The sequence below is a fragment of the Heterodontus francisci genome, chromosome 33 (genome assembly GCF_036365525.1).
Source record: "Heterodontus francisci isolate sHetFra1 chromosome 33, sHetFra1.hap1, whole genome shotgun sequence".
NCBI lineage: Eukaryota > Metazoa > Chordata > Chondrichthyes > Heterodontiformes > Heterodontidae > Heterodontus > Heterodontus francisci.
The window spans coordinates 27552771-27567510 of NC_090403.1; positions in this window are offsets into that span (position 1 = coordinate 27552771).

Genomic DNA, 14740 nt, shown 5'->3' on the forward strand with positions numbered 1-14740 from the left:
GTAGAAGCACTGCAGCTGTAAAGGAAATAGACCCTCAGGAAAGGGAAAAGTATGTAGTAGATAATCTGACTTAGTTTCCAACCATAGAGAACAAAGATAGCATGAGGGGTTTTCTTTAGTTTGCCAACTCAGAATAAGAAGGAGGACAGAATATTTTATGAAGAGATAGGGAAGATATGTGAAAATAGGAAAATTGCATTTCAATCAAACAAATCTAAATCAGAATTGTTCAAATTGTCTGGGGTTTGAATTGGCAAATGTTATGGATGATTACTTTATGACAGTGTGTCAGGGAGGCCACAAATGAGAACTCTCAGCTTGACTTGGATAACAGTAAAGTGATTCCTCGCTGTAAAATGAAAGTCTTAGCACCTCTTAGCAAGCACAATATGGTTAAGCTTGAAATGATTTGGAATTCAGCACTGCCAAAGACCAACACCTACCCAGGTAATCAACTTTAAAAAGGCCAAATACAACGTATAAGGAGAGAGCTAAAACAGGTTAACTGATGTCTGTTTGGGGATGTAATATTCGTTGGACTGTTCCAAGGTTTGTTGCTGTTCTTAATCTACATCAGTGACGAAAGCTGCTTTTATATTGTGAATTGGGTTTTGGTTCACTGACTCAGTCTCCCAAATATTCCTTTCTAATATACATTTAGTTTTTCTGTAAACCATCTACCCTGTGGGGCATAATAATCTGCACATGCATAGACTGGCAGTGACATTTTGGCCAGTGAACATGTGCTGTTGGTGATGTGCAAGCTATGGGGTATAAGTCTCAAAATATTATGCCAGTCTTGGTCATCGCACCACAAAAACATTACACTTGTATTAAGAAATATCATCAATCTCAAGTATAAAGAGAGAGAGCCACGAGGCAAGATCAGCAAAGCCTAAAACCTGAAGGTTGAGGAAGAAGGTTGTTAGGGGACCTCACTGAAGTATGTGAAATAATATATGGTGTCGATAAAAGTAAACTCAAATTATTGCTTCAAAGTATGGAAAGTGGGACCATAGAATTTTAAAGGAAATCATTGAAAGTAAGGTTAAATGTGATATCCAGAAAACTTCCTTACTCAAGGAATAGGAAGTATTTAGAATAGATCGCCAAGCAAAGAAATAGAGGAACAAAATTGGGGTTATTAACAATGCAATTAGATGCCATATTGGGAGAGTTAATGTACTGGAAGGGTAGGCCTCAAGTTTCAAATGGCCTTTTCTCTTTTCTAACTGTTCTTATGGTTAAATGTGCCTGATTTGAAACAAAAGGTCATGTGAAGGAAATCAAAGGCTGGGCTCCATCGAATCGCAGAAGAAATTACAGATTAAAGAGAAAAGCCTAGAAGTTCTGGCACTTCCATTTTGGGGCAAGTGAAGGTTGCAGGGGCCAAATACTGCACCTGAATAGTGAAGCCCTCAATATTGGGCATCAAGCCTCATTCTAACAGAGCTGGTATGGTGCAAGCAGGCAGGTAGTGAATAGGAGACCAAGATCAGGTCTCAGGTTAGTAGAAGTTGGAGCGAGGAGGTTGGGGTGGGGGGGAGGGTTGCGGGTGGTAGGGGTTAGGAATGGAAGCAGAGAGGGGATTAGGGGGTGTTTTGGGAATTTGCGAAGAAAGTCATATAGGAGGATAAGAAGACTGGGGAGGATAGGAGGCCGTGGGGATGGCGAGTGGAACAGAAGCTGGTGGGGGAAGGAAAAGGGCCTGGATAGAGAGTGATAGGAGGTTGGGGGTGAAAGTGGAGGCAACAGGGGATGAGTTTGAATCAGCAGCAATTGGGGAGAGCAGTGGTACGCGTTCATTAAATGTGGGATTTGGAGGAGCACTGACTGCTCCTCTGGGCTCTGCATTCACATAGGGAAATTTGAAAAAGTTAAATTGTGGGTACCAGGCAGCTCCAAAGTTTGGTTTAACTGAGTGCAGCCAGTGCTGGTGATGGCAGCCTTAGGGCAAACTAATACTGTTGTGGGGTCCCCAAACATAGGATATGCAAAGGGCTGGATGCCTGCATGAGGTTCACTTCTGACTGAAAATATGTATGCGCTTCCTGCTTGCCATATTGGGAGCTTAGTTGGCCAGTTAGCACCTGATATATAAACCATAGCATCAGATCAACATCACTGACAATCCATCTGGATGTACAATTCTCCAGGTCTGGATAGATGATACTACTCTGAACAATTTGAATACTCTCCACTTGCCTGGATGGGTGAAGTTTCAACAAAACTCCGCAAGCATGACACCATCCAGGACAAAGCAGCCTGCTTGGTTAGCACCCCATCCACCACCTTCAACATTCACTCCCTCCACCACTGACGCACAGTGGCAGCAGTGTGTACCATATACAAGATGCATTGCAGCAACTCACCAAGGCTCGTTCGACCCAAACCCACGACCTCTCCCACCGAGAAGGACAAGGGCAGCAGATGCATGGGAACACCACCACCTGCAAGTTTCTCTTCAAGCCAAACACATCCTGACTTGGAACTATTGTCGCTGGGTCAAAATCCTGGAACTCCCTTCTTAACAGCACTGTTGGAGTACCTACACCCCAAGGACTCCAGTGGTTCAAGAAGGCACAGTGGCGCAGTGGTTAGCACCACAGCCTCACAGCTCCAGTGACCCGGGTTCAATTCCAGGTACTGCCTGTGTGGAGTTTGCAAGTTCTCCCTGTGTCTGCGTGGGTTTTCTCTGGGTGCTCCGGTTTCCTCCCACAAGCCAAAAGACTTGCAGGTTGGTAGGTAAATTGGCCATTATAAATTGCCACTAGTATAGGTAGGTGGTAGGGAAATATAGGGACAGGTGGGGATGTGGTAGGAATATGGGATTAGTGTAGATTAGTGTAAAATGGGTGGTTGATGGTCGGCACAGACTCGGTGGGCTGAAGGGCCTGTTTCAGTGCTGTATCTCTAAACTAAAAAAACTAAAGTAAGGCAGCTCACCACCACCTTCTCAAGGGCAATTAGGGATGGACAATAAATGCTGGCCCACATCCCATGAAAGAATAAAAAAACATCAAAGATAGATAAATCCTCTCACAAAGATATGTACAGATGAACAATACCATTTGGCACCATTTCTGATGACAACTGCATACTGAAGTTATGAGGTTTTTTGGACATATTTGAAACATAGAGGCCAATATGAACAACAATTCAGTCAGGAGTTCAAGCCTTGAAAAGAGCTAAAGATGCATTTCAACTACTTCTACCCTTTTTTGAGTGTGAGGAATTTAATAATGGATAGTATGATTTTGGTTCTAATTATTTACAAGATAGAAATGTATAAACAGTTCTAATTATAAGACAATATTTGTTTAAATGTTTATTTTGGGTTTATATGGAATGTAACAAACCCATCTGTTTGCATATATCACAAAATATCAAAAGTGTAATAACACATATTTGTCTCCAATACTAAGTAAAAGAAAGAGGTCAAAATGATGCAAGCTTTCTCCTTTATTGTCCATGTTTCACATTTTCATCATGCAATTGAGTTAATTTGATTTATGGATTGAACCAACATTTATGGAATCAGTGAATTCAATTCGAATCATGTTTATTTGAATTTATAAGGCTATCTAAATGCACTTGCCCATTTGCACTAATGGCAGCAGATAAGCTAGCTGTCAGACTGAGAGAACACAATACAGACCACAATAATATGCTGTTCGCGCACATACATCCATTGTCAAACAAGTCTCACTTACTCAGATTCCTCACTTTATTAAAACAGTAAATATTTACGCACGATTATGTGGGGAGACGGCAGACCATTGTTCCTTTTTAATCCTTTTGGATAGAATACATCCATTCACGATGCATAATAAAATTAAGCTCTGTTTTAACATGCTATGAATGCATACACATTAACACATTACGGATTGCCACGTAACAGAGCTTTGGCTACATCCCAGTAAGTGGTTTGCCTGCAATTAGTTTGAATAAACGAAAGTTAGTATCTGGGGAGAAGAAAGAACAATATTATTGGTGTTCTTATCTAGGATCATAGATGAGCTCATTCATTTCCCTTTTTATCTGCAGTGGATCATATTCTACTGAGACTCCACATTGGGTCTGAACAGAAGATGAGGCAGCTGCGAAAGGCAATGTGTTTGGTTAAGGTCAAAAAGGCTTTGTAAAGCAAGCGGTACGATCAACAATTAAAATCTATTTATGAAGATTAATGGCCAACATTTGTGCATCCTGTTAGATGGAGCGTCCTTGGAAACGTCAGAAATAGAATAGAATCTGTACATCTCAGATGAGTAAATGTTTGTCATCCTGGGTCCTCCATGTTAGATATAGAGTCAGGTCAGTAAAGAATGCTGTTGTGGTGCTACGAGGAGACCATCTTTTCCAGCAGCTTCCAAAATAAGGTACTCGTTGCCTGCATCTTCTGTGTGAATCAAAAGGAGTAGTTACAATCAGGTGAGAAGGACTCCCCTCTTCTCCCTCTCCTTGTTTGACCACAACAGATTTATTTCTTTTTTAAGTGGATATACTTGCCAAATCAGTGCGCTTTTAACTGTTTATGTGACGTGATCATAAGAAGAGCCAATAGGACAGGTTTTCTCGAGTTTAACAAAGAGGTTAGCTTTATTATACTTAAACTAAGTAAATAATAAAACACGCTCCATCTTTCACACAAACACACACAAATAGGTTCGAGTGGGGAGGGATAGATTGGTGGAATTAGAGTGCAGAGAAATAAAAGGGGTATACAGTCTATGGAGGTTGATGGCTCGGCTGGTTTCAGGCTGAATTCAGTTGTCATGCAACGTTCCTTTGGTGGTCCTGAGGCTTCCGATTTGAAGATGTGGACGGCTGATTTGGTGGTTCTCCGGCCTCCGGATTGAGGACATTGAGGACGTGGAGGACGGACAGGGTGGTTCTCCAGGAGGCAGAAATGTGGCTGATTTCCCTCAAGGGGGTCTCTGTCTGTTCATTCCAGAACCTTCTCACTCTATAGTGCCACTATCATGCTTAATTAATTAAGCACAGTGAGCAGCAATCAGTGAACAGACTAACAAAATCAAACACAAATCAATTAAACCACTGAACACTACAATCTGCAGCAAGGGATATGCCTCGGTGGTCACAGTCAGTAGGCAGAGTTTGAAGCTTATAAGGTTTGAATGGTTCATCTCTACCAGCTTAATATTCAAGTTTCCAGCTGGTGGATAAAAAAAAAAATCATCATTTACAACCTAGCACATTTTCATGACACCTCCACGCCACATGACAGGAGTATTTCATTATAAGTTTGTAAATAAAATAAGAAACGGTACACACAAATTCATCCTCAAACACTCGCTTTTCAATCTCACACTGCTCTGGTTTAGTTTTCATCTGGGATAATTCTGTGCTGAGTTCGACTCTGGATAATGCATTGGCTATCACATTGTTTTTCCCTGCAATGTGAGTAATCTTTAGGTGGTAAGGTTGCAAAAGCAAGCTCCATCAAAATAGCCTTGCATTCTGGGTTTTGAATTCCTCCACAAATTTTTTATTCGTTTGGGGAATGTGGGCACCACTGCCTAGGCCAGCACTTATTACCCATCCCAAATTGTCCTTGTGAAGGTGGTGGTGAGCTGCCTTCTTGAACCGCTGCAGTCCTTGGGGTGTAGGTACACCTACAGTGCTGTTAGGAAGGGAGTTCCAGGACTTTGACCTAGCGATAATGAAGGAATGGCGATATAGTTCCAAGACAGGATGGTGTGTGGCTTGGAGGGGAACTTGCAAGTGGTTGTATTCCCTTGTCCTTCTAGGTGGTAGAGGTTGTGGGTTTGGAAGGTGCTATCAAAGGATCCTTGGTGAGTTGCTGCAGTGCTTCTTGTATATGGTACACACTGCTGCCACTGTGAGTTGGTGGTGGAGGGAGTGAATGTTGAAGGTGGTGGATGGGGTGCCATTCCAAGTGGACTGCTTTGTCCTGGATGGTGTCCAGCATCTTGAGTGTTGTTGGAGCTGCACCCATCCAGGCAAGTGGAGAGTATTCCATCACACTCCTGACATGTGCCTTGTAGATGGTGGGCAGGCATTGGGCAAATAGGAGGTGAGTTGCTGGCTGCAGAATTGCCAGTCTCTGACCTGCTCTTGTAGCCACAGCATTTATGTGGCAGGTCCAGTTTAGTTTCTGGTCAATGGTGACCCCTAGGTTGTTGATAGTGGGGAATTCAGTGATGGTAATGCCATTGAAGATCAAGGGGAGATGGTTATATTCTCTCATGTTTGAGATGGTCATTGCCTGACACTTGTGTGGCATGAATGTTACTTGCCACTTATCAGCCCAAGCCTGGATGTTGTCCAGTTCTTGGTGCATATGGGCATGGGCTGCTTCAGTATCTGAGGAGGTGTGAATGGTACTGAACATTGTGCAATCATCAGCGAACATACCCACTTCTGGCCTTCTGATGGATGGAAGGTCATTGATGAAGCAGCTGAAGATGGTTGGGCGTAGGACACTACCCTGAGGAACTCCTGCAGTGACATCCTGGAACTGAGATAATTGACTTCCAAAACCACAACCATCTTCTTTTGTGCTAGGTATGACTCCAACCAATGGAGAGTTTTCCTTCTGATTCCCATTGACTCCAGTTTAGCTTGGGCTCCTTGATGCCACACCTGGTCAAATGCTGCCTTATTGTCAAAGGCAGCCACTCTCACCTCACCTCTGGAGTCCAGCTCTTTTGTCCATGTTTGGACCAAGGCTGTAATGAGCTCTGGAGCTCAGTGGCCCTGGTGGAACCCAAACTGAGCGTCACTGAGTAGGTTATTGCTGAGCAAGTGCCGCTTGGTAGCACTGTCAACGACTCCTTCCATCACTTTGCTGATGATCGGGAGTAGACTGATAGCGTGGTAATTGGCCATGTTGGATTTGTCCTGCCTTTTGTGCACAGGACATATCTGGGCAATTTTCCACATTGCCAGGTAGATGCCAGTGTTGTAGCTGTACTGGAACAGCTTGGCCAGGGGATGCAGCTAGTTCTGGAGCACAGTTCTTCAGTACTATTGCCGGAATGTTGTCAGGGCCCATAGCCTTTGCAGTATCCAGTGCCTTCAGCCATTTCTTGATGTCACGTGGAGTGAATCGGGTTGGCTGAAGACTGGCAGCTGTGATGCTGTGGACCTCAGGAGGAGACAGAGATGGATCATCCACTCGGCACTTCTGACTGAAGATGGATGCAAATGCTTCAGCCTTGTCTTTTGCGCTGATGTGCTGGGCTCCCCCATCGCTGAAGATGGGGATGTTTGTGGAGCCTCCTCCTCCTGTTAGTTGTTTACTTGTCCACCACCATTCACAACTGGATGTGGCAGGACTGCACAGCTTAAATCTGATCCGTTGGTTGTGGGATTACTTAGCCCTGTCTATTGCATACTGCTTCCACTGTTTGGCATGCAAGTAATCCTGTGTTGTAGCTTCACCGGGATGACACCTCATTTTTAGGTAAGCCTGGTGCTGCTCCTGGCATGTCCTCCTGCATTCTTCACTGAACCAGGGTTGGTCCCCCAGCTTGATGTTAATGGTGGAGTAGGGGATATGTAGGGCCATGAGGTTACAGATTGTGGTTGAATAAAATTCTGGTGCTGCTGATGGCCCACAGCGCCTCATGGATGCCCAGTTTTGAGTTGCTAGATCTGTTTAAAATCTATCCCATTTAGCACAGTGATCATGCCACACAACACGAAGGTGGATATCCTCAGTGTGAAGCCGGGACTTGGTCTCCACAAGGTCTGTCCAGTGGTCACTCCTACTAATACTGTCAGGGACAGATGCATCTGTGACAAGTAGATTGGTAAGGACGAGGCCAAGTGTTTTTTTCCCCTCTTTTTATTTCCCAAACCAGCTGCTGCAGACACAGTCTAGCAGCTATGTCCTTTAGGACTTGGCCATCTTGGTCAGTAGTGGTGCTACCGAGCCACTCTTGGTGATGGACATTGAAGTCCCCCACCCAAAGTACATTTTGTGCCCTTGCTACCACCAGTGCTTGTTCCAATTGGTGTTCAACATGGAGAAGCACTGATTCATCAGCCGAGGGGTGGGTGGATGGGTGGGGGGGGGGGCGTGGTGTGGGGTGGGAGGTTGGCAGTAGGTGGTAATCAGTAGGAGGTTTCCTTGCAGTTTGACTTTATGCCATGAGACTTCATGGGGTCCGGAGTCAATGTTGAGGACTCCCAGGGCAACTCCCTCCTGACTGTATGCCACTGTGCTGCCACCTCTGGTAGGTATGTCCTGCCGGTGGGACAGGTGATGGTGGAGTCTGGGATAGTGTCTGTAAGGTATGATTCCATGAGTATGACTATATCAAGCTGTTACTTGACTAATCTGTGGGAGAGCTCTCCCAACTTTGGCACAAGCTCCCAGATGTTAGTAAGAAGGACTTTGCAGGGTCGACAGGGCTGGGTTTGCCGTGGTCATTTCCAGTGCTTAGGTCGATGCCGGGTGGTCTGTCCCGTTTCACTCCTCTTAGACTTTGTAGTGGTTTTGATGCAACTGAATGGCCTGCTAGGCTATTTCAGAGGGCAGTTAAGAGTCAACCACATTGCTGTGTGTCTGGAGTCACATGTAGGCAGGCAAGGGCAGCAGATTTCCTTCCCTACAGGATGGGTTTTTACAACAATTGACAGTGGTTTCATGATTACCACTAGACTCACTTTTAAAAAATTTATTAATTGAATTCAAATCCCACCATCTGCTGTGGTAGGATTCAAATCCATGTCTCTGGGTTATTAGTCTAGTGACATTACCACTACCCCACTACCAATGTCAAAGGATCGTTGTCGGTATAAGCTACGGTCTCTCTATTTCCATTTTGGACATATATTTCAAAATGCTTGAGAGTCAGTAACAATTCCAGAGTTTCCTTCTCCACAGTCGAATATCTCTTTTGATGTCTGTTTAATTTCTTGGAGGAATACCCAACTAGTCTTTGAATGCCTCACTCATCATCTTGGAGCAGAACAGCACCTACCCCTAGGTCACTAGCATCCACTGCCACTTTAAATGGTTTATTAAAGTTTGGAGCTGCCAGCACCGGCTCTTTGGTTAAGATGGCTTTCAGCCTCTTGAAAGCTATTTTGCACCTCCCTGACCACACTACCTTTGCTCTTTTCTGTAACAAATCTGTCAGTGGGGCAGCTGGAGTGCTGAAGTTTGGGACGAACTTGTGGTAAAATCCGCACATCCCCAAAAAATCGCATTATTTCTCATTTGGTCGTAGGATGAGAAACTCCATCAAAGCCTGTACCTTCGCTGCTCTGAGCACCAGCTGTCCTTGATCCACAACATGCCCGACGTAAGTTACCTAAGCTTTAGCGAACTCACTGTTTGCAAGATTTACCACTATGTCAGCTGACTAATCTTTGGAAGAGGGCTTCAGCTGGTCTAGTTGGTCCCCCCAGGTGTCACTGTATGCAAACAGACCATCCAAGTACACTACACAGTTGTGTAGGCCAGCCACTACCTGATTCATCAGCCTTTGGAAGGTGGTTGGGGTATTTCTTAATCGAAATGGCATCAACCAGCACTGGAATAAGCTGTCTGGGGTGATAAAAGCCACGGTCTCTTTAGCTCGGGTGTTTCAGGGAACCTGCCAGTATCAAAGAGCAAAGAACAGTACAGCACAGGAACAGGCCATTCGGCCCTCCAAGCCTGCACCGATCTTGATGCCTGGCTAAACAAAAACCTTCTGCACTTCCGGGGACCGTATCCCTCTATTCCCATCCTATTCATGTATTTGTCAAGATGCCTCTTAAACGTCGCTATCGTACCTGCTTCCACCACCTCCCCCGGCAGCAAGTTCCAGGCACTCACCACCCTCTGTGTAAAGAACTTGTCTCGCACATCCCCTCTAAACTTTGCCCCTCACACCTTAAACCTATGTCCCCTAGTAACTGATTCTTCCACCCTGGGAAAAAGCTTCTGACTCTTGAAAACCTCTATCATGTCGCCCCTCCACCTCCGTCGTTTCAGTGAAAACAATTCGTGTTTATCCAACCTCTCCTCATAGCCAATGCCCTCCAGACCAGGCAACATCCTGGTAAACCTCTTTTGTACCCTCTCCAAAGCCTCCACGTCCTTCTGGTAGTGTGGCGACCAGAATTGCACGCAATATTCCAAGTGTGGCCTAACTAAGGTTCTGTACAGCTGCAGCATGACTTGCCAATTTTTATACTCTGTGCCCTGACCGATGAAGGCAAGCATGCCGTATGCTTTCTTGACTACCTTATTCACATGTGTTGCCACTTTCAGTGACCTGTGGACCTGTACGCCCAGATCTCTCTACCTGTCAATACTCCTAAGGGTTCTGCCATTTACTGTATACTTCCCACCTGTATTAGATCTTCCAAAATGCATTACCTCATATTTGTCCGGATTAAACTCCATCTGCCATTTCTCTGCCCAAGTCTCCAACCGATCCATATCCTGCTGTATCCTCTGACAATCCTCATCACTATCCACAACTCCACCAACCTTTGTGTCGTCCGCAAACTTACTAATCAGACCAGCTGCATTTTCCTCCAAATCATTTATATATACTACAAACAGCAAAGATCCCAGTACTGATCCCTGCGGAACACCACTAGTCACAGCCCTCCATTCAGAAAAGCACCCGTCCACTGCTACCCTCTGTCTTCTATGACCGAGCCAGTTCTATATCCATCTTGCCAGTTCACCTCTGATCCCGTGTGACTTCACCTTTTGTACCAGTCTGCCATGAGGGACCTTGTCAAAGACCTTTTAACAAATCTATTTTTGTTATGTACGTGGCATTTCCTACTCTACCGATACAGTCTTCCAGGTGGGGAATTGGGTAGGAGTCAGCTCTTGTCACTACATTAACCTCCCTGTAATCAATGCAGAGCCTTGATGAGCCATCGGGCTTGGGCATTAGCACAACTGGGGAACCCCAGCTGCTCTGACTGGGCTCAATCAGCTTGTGCTCCAGCAAGTACTGAATTTCCTCCCAAACCTGTGTCATTTTCCTGGGCCTTAGGTGAAAGGGATTTTGCTTTATGGGCGGGATCTCTCCTCAATCCACATCATGTAGGGCTAGGGTTATGCACCCTGTTTTGTCCCTGCAGATCTCTTTAAACAATGTGAGCAGCCTTGTCAGGTCTCCTCTCTGTCCTGCATTTAAATAGGAGAGTACGGTGTCTAATCTCCCTAACATTTCAGTGTTAGCTAACCGGGCAGTAGGGGGTTCGATATGAGAATCCTGCAACCTTCCTCTAACTTGTCCTCACTATCCTTTTCTCCGTCCTCTTTCCTGACTGCCTGACAAACCTGTGCTTGTTTGTCACCTTCCCGGCTGTGATACTTCTTTAATATGTTGATGTGGCACAGCTTTGGCTTTTTTCTATGGTCTGGGGCATCAATTAAATAATTCACCTTGCTAATCCTCTTTACTACTCTGATTGGGCCACTCAACCAGGCTTTAAGTGGTTCACCATGTATTGGTTGTAGCACTGACTCATGGTCTCAAAGCTGAAATGTTCTGAACTTGGCATGTTTATCTGCCTGCCTTTTCATAGCTGTCTGGGAGGTTTTTAGGTGTTCCTGAGCCACTGCACATGCTCTCATAAGCCGCTCCTGGAACATGGAGATGTAATCTAACATGGAACATTCATCCCTACATCCCAAAAACCTCTCCTTGATTTGTTTTAGAAGACCTCTCACCTCAAGTCCATAACTAATTCAAAGGGACTAAAGCTAGTGGACTCATTGGGTGAGTCCCTGGTAGCAAACAGAAGAAATCCCTGTTCTTTGTCCCAGTCATGGGGGTACTCAAAGCAGTATGCCCTGATCATTATCTTTAGGGTCTGGTGGCACCACCCCAAAGCCCCTTGTGACTGTGGATGGTAGCCTGAGGACTTTAGCTGCGTTATTACCCCATGACCTTTTGAAACATACTGGATATAAAATTCGTGCCCTGATCCGACTGGATCTCGGCAGACAGCCCATATCGGGTGAAAAATTGGGTTAGCCCCTCCACCACTACCTTGGCAGAGATAGTTCTTAGGGGGCTAGTCTCTGGAAATCAGGTAGTCATATCCATAGTGGTGAGATGATACTGTTATCCCCCTTTTGTTTTTGGCAGGGGCTTCACACAATCCACCAGCATGCTGAACCTGGCATGTGTGGCAAGTTTTACAGAATTCCACCACATCCTTATGGAGTTGTAGCCAGTGAAATTGCTGTCTTATGGGGGCTTAGGTTTTTCGTATCCCGAGATATCCAGCCATTGTAATTTCGTGGGCTATTCTCAATATTTCCTTACGGTACCTCTGCGGCACCACTACCTGGTGAACCACTGTCCACTCTTCATCCGCAGGTCTGTGAGGAGGTCTCCACTTCCTCATTAGCACCTCATTCTTTAAATAGTAGCACTCTGGGACTACCTCTGCTTCAGTTTCAGTTTGGGCAGTCTGTGCTAACTTTTTTAACAATGAGTTGGCTTGTTGTGCCTCGACCAAGGAAGGCCTGCTTAACACTTCCTTTGTTTCTAAATTCCTGAAGGTGGTTTTGAATAACAAGACAGCAGGGTCATCCGTCAGCTGTGCCAGTTCAGCCTCCTTTGGCCATGGACCACACAGTCAGGGAAAATGCCAGGGACCTTCTACTGTACCTGCTCTCTCTCCTTGACCTCGCTCAACCCCTCTAAGACCACTGGGAAAGCTACCACCTCCACCCCCGCCATTACCAAGGAGCAGGTTGACCCAGTCCACAGGTAAATTAGGGACGATCCCCACGGTTACCGGTTCTGAAATAAGGCCGCACTTCAAGTGCACCCGATATAAAGGTATGGACATATACCTTTCCCCGTTACTGTTCGCTCATACTTTGGCATTCAGTGCACTCTCCGGGGGAAAGGTTATGCCTTTTCCCAGCAGAAGGGATTGGGTGGCCCCTGTATCCCAAAGAATGACTATGGGCTTACTTGCCTCATTTGAGGGGTATTGGGTCACTTTTTTTTTGGACACAAAATCCTGGCAACTCTCAGGGATTTTGTTAAATTCTCCTGCACTCACAGCAGTATATTTACAGGGACTTACTGCCACAGTTAGAGCCACAGCCTGGTCTGCTGTGCTCTTCATCAGGGTCCCTTTTCCTTTACTGGTCTGGTGTACCCTAACTAATCCGATTGGTTTTCCCTGTAACTTCCAGCAGTCAGTTCGAAGATGACCTGCCTTGTTGCAAGGGAAACATACAGGTTTTCAGGCATCGCTCCTGTTCTCAGCACATTCCTTTTTGGCCGGAGGAGGGCCCTCTGTTTTTCCAGCTTTCCTTTCTCACTCATGGATGTTCCTCCTCCTATCACCTCCCACTTTCTATCCTTTTCAGGTTTTTGGAGGCGGCTAGGGAAGCGTTTCCCTTGGGGTAAGGGCTTGTGGACAAGTTCATAATTATCAGCCAGGGTTGCTGCCTGCCTGGCTGTTGGAGCCTTTTGTTCCTCCACATGGGCTTTTATGGAAAGGGGAAGCGAGTTTTTGAACTCCTCGAGGAGGATCACCTCTCTGAGGTTTTGATAGGTGGACTCTATCTTAAGCGCCCATATCCATCAGTCAAAAGTGAGTTGATTAACCTTTTCGAACTCGATGTAAGTTTGTTCAGCCGTTTTCGGAGAGTTCAAAGTTTTTGGTGGTATGCCTCCGGTACTAGCTCACATGCACTCAGGATAGCATTTTTTATCATCTCGTAGTTTGATGAACTCTCGTTGGACAGTAGGGAATAAACCTCACGGGCATTTCCCGTTAATTTTCTTTGCAGTGGCAGGGTCCAGCCCTCTGCTGGCCACTTCAAAAATGCTTCCACATCTCCTCATCGAACTTTGGTATCAATTGGGAGAAGTTTAAGAGATCAGCACTCGGTCCTGAGCTAGGGGTAGTTCCCTCATGAGCAGTGCCTTCACTGAGTACATTGGGTCTTCCAATATTCAGTTCAAGCTACCTTAACTCTCTTTCCTGCCTCTCCTTCTGGAAAGCCATTCTTTTTTCCTGTAAACCGTGGCGCGGAGTCAACTCCCCCTTGTCCCCTTTATTCCCTATACCCACTTGATCCTGGCCGTCACGTGGGACTGAAGTCCTCTTAATTCAGGCTCAGGCTAAGGATATCGGATTTCAAGAGAGCCACCCTCCAGCTTAATCTGCAGCGACAGTTACTGGCTTAGTACAAAGAGAAGGAACTCAGTCCTTTCTTTAACTATCACTTTACTTTATTCACGTTGTTGTACAATGTAAGAATAAGGCTCATACACTTAGTTAGACAAAAGCATACAACTCCAACTGAGTTATACAGTTAATAACAAAACTAGCTAGAATTCATAAGCACACCCACTAGAACATTAGAACATTACAGCGCAGTACAGGCCCTTCGGCCCTCGATGTTGCGCCGACCTGTGAAACCATCTGACCTAAACTATTCCATTTTCATCCATATGTCTATCCAATGACCACTTAAATGCCCTTAAAGTTGGCGAGTCTACTACTGTTGCAGGCAGGGCGTTCCACGCCCCTACTACTCTCTGAGTAAAGAAACTACCTCTGACATCTGTCCTATATCTATCACCCCTCAACTTAAAGCTATGTCCCCTCGTGTTTGCCATCACCATCCGAGGAAAAAGACTCTCACTATCCACCCTATCTAACCCTCTGATTATCTTATATGTCTCTATTAAGTCACCTCTCCTCCTCCTTCTCTCTAACGAAAACAACCTCAAGTCCCTCAGCCTTT